Genomic DNA, 7,279 nt, shown 5'->3' on the forward strand with positions numbered 1-7,279 from the left:
AGCTGTCCTAGCTGTGCTGTACTCCCAGCTTGTTATGCACCTGGCCGAGCAGGAGAAGCTCAAAAAGTCCTTGAGTAGTCTGAGCACTACTTGGCAACAACTAAAAACATCAGTGTGTTATCAACATTCTTCTGGTACTAAATCCAAAACACAGCACTATGCTAGCTACTATGAAGCAAATTAACTCTATCCCAGCCGAAACCAGGACAATGTGCGTCGCCTGGATCCCTGCTGCCTGCAAGGGTGGGAGGCAGGACGGGCAGGACTGCAGGGGCCAGTGCTGGCCATTGCCTTGGAGGCCAGCGACCGCTTCCTTCCTGTCACCTATTTATAGAAACCCACTCCCTCCAGCCAGTTGTCCAAGATGCGGCGTGTATGCACGCACAGATACATATGTGTGCATGTATAGATGCCTGTCTGGCCCTGAGCCATGTGAAGATAATGTTCGATGCTTGCTAGCTAGAGTGTGCCCCAGAATATCTTCCTTGCAAGAGCGGGCGCCCTGGGCAGAGCGTGTGTATGAATCTGGTAAGCAAACTGTGACGGCGTGGGCAACAGAAGCTACAGTTATTGATTAGATAAGCCATTTAAGCTCCTAAGAAATTTAACGTAACATTTAATTTCCAAAGTCTATCAGCAGCAGAGGAGTTGTAACAGTACACACACGAAGACTTCATGGCTCATGTACTCGGTATAGATCCTACAGAGCAGATTCATTCCTCCCGTGGCTGTGTTGAAGCTCTAGGAAGGAACATCATCCTTAAACTCAACCATTTTTTATGGAACATTGTATGTGGTAACACATCCGAGAACTAGTAATATATTTTCAATATTACTCAGAAACAACTGAAATCTCTAACTTCTTGCATTTTTTATGTAGTTTTTCCTAGATACTACAAGTGAGTTGTGGTAAATCTGAGACAGGCAGGCTGGCCACAGACGGCTGTTGTTTTTTGTTCTCTTTCTACATCATGTAATCAGAGAACTGTCTTGTGTTCTTGAGAGAAGCATTGTACCGAGACAGTGCCGCCCTGGTATGGGTTTTTACAAAACCAGTTTCTATGCCATCAACAATGCCGGCAGTCGCTGCTGGAATTGCATGGAAATGTAACAATGACACGGTTAATGACAAGAGCCAATGGTCAATATTTCTCCTTTGTCATGGCTGTAACTGAAGAAGATTGCTGTTATCCTTTCGTTGTATGAGAGCATTATTATCCAGAATATTTTAGAAGGGCTAAAAACTATCTGCCAATCTGATTCCACGCTCTGGTAGAACTGTGCCTAACCAGGGCCATAGTAAGCCTGTCATTAAATCAGGAACATACGTTACAAAGGGGTACTACCACTGCTACGCAGCCACACAGGTTCTATTTTCATAAATTATCTGTGGTTCTGCGTCATGTCCATAACAAGCAAAGGTGTTATTTAGAGCTACAAAGGGACTGGCTCCTCATCAGAGCTAATAACTCGGGGAAATTCTGCTCTTTCAAAATGTGTTTTCATTCCAAATGTAAATGCTTAATTGTGTTCTTAATTAAAAAGGGACATATTATAATGCATAACATGAATTGCATTTTAACATCATCGTTACACAGCTAACGCAAAAGTTCTTTAACTGTCAGTCAAATATGATTAATATAAAATGATTCAACCTTGTAAAAACAGTCTTCTATTTATTTATTTATTTTTCAGAAGTATTGTTAAAATTGCAACGTTTCCATGGAAATTTTAGGTCCCAGTTTCCACAACAAACCTATGCAACTGGAAATGCAGCTACAGCTGTGTTGTTGACCATGTAAAAAAGTGAGCTTGGCATGCAGAAACAGCTGAGATAGAGAGTTGCTTTTCAGAAAGAAATCTCTCTCACTACAGAGAGCGGGATGTAGCATTGCATCCATATCTAAAGTAGAATCAAGATAGGAATGATGTCAGGAGAGCCTCAGGATTCACGGTGAAATGAGAAGGGCAGAAACTTTTTGAGGCAAACTGTTGGGCTGTGCCAGCCTCACATTCTGCGCTTGCAAAGTACTGCTACATAATTGTCCCTCAGCAAGAAAACACCCTGAAATTGTGCACAACCATCTAAAGGTATTTGTTGTTGTTAGCTCCACCATTGCTTTCTGCCCATGAGAAGCTCTGCGTGATTCTAATCTTGGTTTGTGCAAGACAATTGACTCATACATTCTTTCACCACTTCTAAGATTTGGTATATGGGTATGTTGTCATATCAACCAAGAAAACCACACGACTTGCATGCCTTTGGAAGGCCGATGCTGGTATTTTGCAGACAGTTCTATCACTGTAACAATTTCTTTTTTGGTGCTAAGAGATAAGCTATTTGCTAAATGACGCGTACAAGCCTGAATGCAGCACTGAGGCTTAAGCTAAAGGAGAAGTGAACCAGGCATCGGAGTGTAAATGTGATCTCCAAGATAAGTCAAATAAAGCCAATGCAGCTTAGATTTATCTCTAGTCAGGATAAAAGGAGTCATGCTGAGCGCTGACCCCGTCAGCTGGACTCTCTGCTGTACGTACTTGAAAGCCATGCTTGAAAGCTGGCGTGGAAAGGCAGGCAAAGAAAGGGGTATACTTCCATTTTGTACCTCCATTCCCTGCCTTCCATGACATATAACGTTAACAGAGAGAATCCAACTGATATGCATCTACTTACACCAGAACTACTGTTGGCCCAAATTTTCTTATATTATTAATAAGTTTAATTTGAAGCTTTGAGATGTGTAAGTGCCAATGAAAACGTGATTTTGGGCTACCTATTTCACAAAAGATGAAGGAACTAAAAAAAGAAGAAGTAAGTAAAAAAAGTATTGGCTGCAGGGACATTTCTGCAGAGACCACAAAACTGAAATGGTTAGCTATGAAAAAAGAACTAGCAACTAGACATTAAAACACAAGTAAAGACTAATTAGTCATATCAGACCAATCCAGTGATACATGATCAGCTCTCACAGAAGCGTATTTCAAAATAGTTCCTGGAACATCCCATGCTTCTTCTTTCTGCATTTGCTTACATAAACTTGAACAAAGCCAGAAAAAGAAGTTGGGGTTCAGGGGAAGAAGACAGACAGACAAACCAAGTCTGCACAAACATACCTCGCTTTAGCTACCTTTTTATTGACTGTGTTTGTGATGTGGCAGTTTAAATGCTGACAATCTGGTCATTCTTGCTGCTGGGTAACAAATTTTCCTAACTGTTGCTAATTACTGCTGCCGTGTTGCCCTGTAAGTGCCAGGTTTTCTGGAGCTGCACTTCCCGGATCATTTCTATTATAACAAGGTTTGCACTGCACTGTACGAAGTAGTATTTCCTGTGTGATAAGCAAAGTCTTGTTAGTCATAGCAATATGGAGTACCTGCGCTATGATATCACAGCAGCTGTTGTGACTACAAATAAGGAACTAGTGACCCCATTGTCTGACATTTGCTTTTACTCCAAGTTGCTGAGCTTGTCTGCCACACATAATGGTCCCTGGTTTTTCCATGCATACAGATCGGTGGAACGCCTACTTCCTCTGTGATTTCAAACGTGTTTTTTCTATGTTGTTTTCTGCATTTCTATGTTGTTGTCACCTCTTAATAGTTTCAGATGCTGATGAATGTGTGAAAAGTCCTGGGTTGGGCTATTAGTCCCGTCCTGCTCTGAAAGCTTGGAACATGCTTTGTTTTTCACTGTCCATTGGTCCTTGGGTCCAGTGATGTTAAAAAGGAGCGTTGGAGGCCTGAAGGGGGATGTGGTGACTCTTCCCCTCCTGTCTCAGGGTGCTAAGTCGGCTGTGCGATACACCTCCAGTCTGCGTTTCCTGGGGCCAGGAATCCCCCCGGTGACTTTGGGAGTAGCAGGATCACACCAAGGTTGCTGAGAGCAGATTTTGGCAAGGATTGAATAGATTGGGTGAAGGCCAAAACTTCCCAGTCTGGAGGTGTCTCTATCCAAGTGGAGTGGTTAAAGCAAGGTTTCTTACTGCTGTCCTCAGTAAAAAAGAGTTTTGGATGAAAAATGACTGTAACTTTCTGTACCGTTCAATTCCACATTCTTCACGAATGCCGATGTGTAATTTAATCATTATTTTAAAAGTATTTTACAATAATGCATTCTAAAACGAGGAAGCAGATATTATAGATCATTGTATGTAATTTATTTGAAAAGAGGAGAATCCTCAAACCTTCTATCAACTGTATTAACCCTGAGTCTTTACTTTTCTTGGGGTTTGTGGTAAAAAAATAAATCCAAGAGCATTGCTCATGTGACCAGAAAATTTGGACGCCGCTTTTTCTTGACAGAGACTTCAGAAAGAGACACGTAGAAAAGGCTTTTCAAGAGCAGGCTGTATTGACCTAGCAGAAATCCACAAAGAAGGGTGGGACGATAGGCAGTATTCCATCTCTAGCAATTTGGTATTGTTACCAATTTAGTGGGTTTTAATTACTGTTGTTAGGTTCTGCCCAGATGTTCAGAATGAATAGGCTGAAGTCAGCCTTTTCTCCATAACTGTGGTTGAAAAACTGCTGCAGGCTTTCAAGCACTCACAAGAATAAAAGAATCAAAGAAGAAATACAGATGCCATTACCCAATCTTCTGTCTTGCTCACATCTTTTGTGTACTTTAAACTTTATAGGAACATTTGATAAAAGCATACAAAACTATTCAGAACCAGAACCTTTAAAGGTTAAATCTTAAATCTGTATTGCCTTTTACCTCATCTGACAAACGAAGACCGTTTTATATAAAATATATTTGGGAGTTGATCATAGAAATACGAGTTTCAGATTAACCAATCTTATTCATAGTTAGGTAATGGCTTCTAATTCTCTTTCTTGCAGATAAGAAATAACAGTAGTTACATTCCAAAACTACTTTTCATTTCTGCTCAGGATTAAAATATGTTCTCCACAACCATTAAAGTGATTTTGAGAATTGTTGAGTAATCCTGAGGACGTATCTGTGGCCACGGGAGGGGAGAAACGCTTGTCCTGTCAGCGTCACCACAGAGGTGTGATGTTCTGTGCCTGTACTAGGGGAGCAGCTCTGCACAGGGTGATGGGGTGACTACACCCCGTAGGAAAGGCAAAAAAAGAAGATACCACTAAAATCAGCTACTTGTGCCCTTTGCAGACCGTGCAGTCCGCCATCCTTTCCAGGGCATCACAGAGAACGGTGATGGTTACCTGTCATGAATTCCATCTTGTAAAAACAGGAAAGCTAACACCGTTTGAGTAACTCTGCCAAGACTGAACCATAAATAGCCCATGGATTTTTGTGTGATATTTTAACAATTTTGAATTTTAAAACCTGCTAAGCAAATGTTACAGTGTCTGTGTTAATAGAATTACATCTGGGGAAATACCAAGTGCTTAAAGGAACTGTATTTTTTTTAAGACAGTAAACCAGACTGTAACTGGGTCAAAATAGTCAGATCATTTTCCGTTTAAAGACTCCCTCTTGTGGAAATCATTCTTACTGACTTGTTTTGACCTATTTTTATAGTAAAATTCGCTCCATATAAGGTATTGCAAAACTTGAAAATGGTTCTGTTGCATGGTGTTATGTGTTTAAAAGTTAGGACCCTGACAATAACTGACAGTAGTCATACAACTGTAGTAGATTGCTAGCAGGTTTTATATCTTTCTATTGAGTCCTCGCTTTTTACTACTCAGAGATTTACTTATTTATATATTTATTATGTAAATGAAAAAAAAATCTAGTTGTTTTTCATCTGTGTTTTCCACCCCGTGTAAGAGGCTTCTGCCCAGATGACGTGGAGTGCAGCATCCAGTGCCTCCCTGGTAGGGGCTGAGTAATAATTAGGGGGGAGTGATTCACGGAAAGCAGTCACTGCAGGAAGCAGAGGATTCCCTGTATATTGCTACACTGAGAAAATGGAATTAGTAGTATCATGGTAATGGAGATGGAAAATGCCCATTCTGGACAGATATTTCCGTAGGAATGCTATTCTCAGTGGCACGCTGCCTTATGGGAAGGGGCAGTTTGAATCTTGGACACTGACACACAACAGAATTTGATGCTTTCCATAATGTGTGGGACTGAACTAAAATCCTCATTGTCCTCTAGCAGTCTGTTAGGAGAGGAAATCACATTATTTAGATTCAATGTCTAATATGTATTTGGGCAGGAAGAACCATTAGCTCTTTTCAATCACACTTAAGCCCTAATAAACTCTCAATTCTAAAATAAGTAGAATCCCTCCACTTGCTTTAATTGAAGCTCTTGGCTTTTGTGGCACTAAAGCTGACAAAGTGTCCTGTTTGTTCTCAAGAAGCATAAATCATTCACTGGAAATGCGCTGTGTGGCTGCCCTCTAGCAGCTCTTGTGGTAATTTCTCTTTAAATAGAGATGTAACTACATTTAACAGGTCTGTAGGCCCTAAAGCTTTCCAAAAATACCAACCTCAAAGGAGTTCTGGTTAAACACAGTGTAAAACTGAAAATCTGAATATTAATCTGGAATACCAGGAGTCTTAATTTTGAACGTCTGACCTCACTAAATGTTTCTGTAATTTCTGTGGTCATGTAATGGAAGTTTGTATGTTGAACTGAGAATCTGGGTAAGTTTACTGAATTGGAGATACATAAAATCCTACATATTTTTCATCTCCCGAACCACTGAAATTTTTTTTTAATCCCATGAGCTGTGAGATTTGTGCAGCATCTTGCATTTTTAGGTCTTCAGTATTGCCTACCACAACTGTTTAAAAAGCCTGTTTAGAAAAATCAAAGCCAAGAGTAACAGACTGGTTAGAGCAGTTCACAGGACATTGTAAAAGAAACATGATACAGTATTAATTTTACTGGAAACTGGAAAAAGAAAGAGAGCTCTTTACATTTCCTTAGAGATTTTGGATATTGGACTATGCTGTCCTGTGTACCTGTACCTGGCCAGGCTATTCCTGTTTGTATCTTCCCCAGAACAAATAACGGTGCCTCAGTAGCGATGAGATTTCGTCGTTCAACGTAATCCTTCTGGAGAGCGTGTGAAGCACCTTGGAGTCTTTGTCCTTATCCTTTACTAACGTTCTTGGTTCTAGGGATTGTCTAAAAGCAGAAATTAGAAGATAATTGTAACGATTCGGAGGCAGCTGCAGTGGTGACTTCCGAGGCGGGGATGTCGAGGGCCACGGGGCAGGACGCTGTTCGGGCGGGCTGGGGCTGCCGGGCGGATCACTTCGCTTTTTCACCCTGAAAAGCTGGGAAAGCCAGGATTTTCCTCAGCGCTAACGCGTTCGCTCGCGTACGTGTCCC

The sequence above is a fragment of the Egretta garzetta genome, unplaced genomic scaffold (genome assembly GCF_000687185.1).
Source record: "Egretta garzetta isolate BGI_Z169 unplaced genomic scaffold, ASM68718v1 scaffold211, whole genome shotgun sequence".
In the NCBI taxonomy this organism is placed as follows: Eukaryota; Metazoa; Chordata; class Aves; order Pelecaniformes; family Ardeidae; genus Egretta; species Egretta garzetta.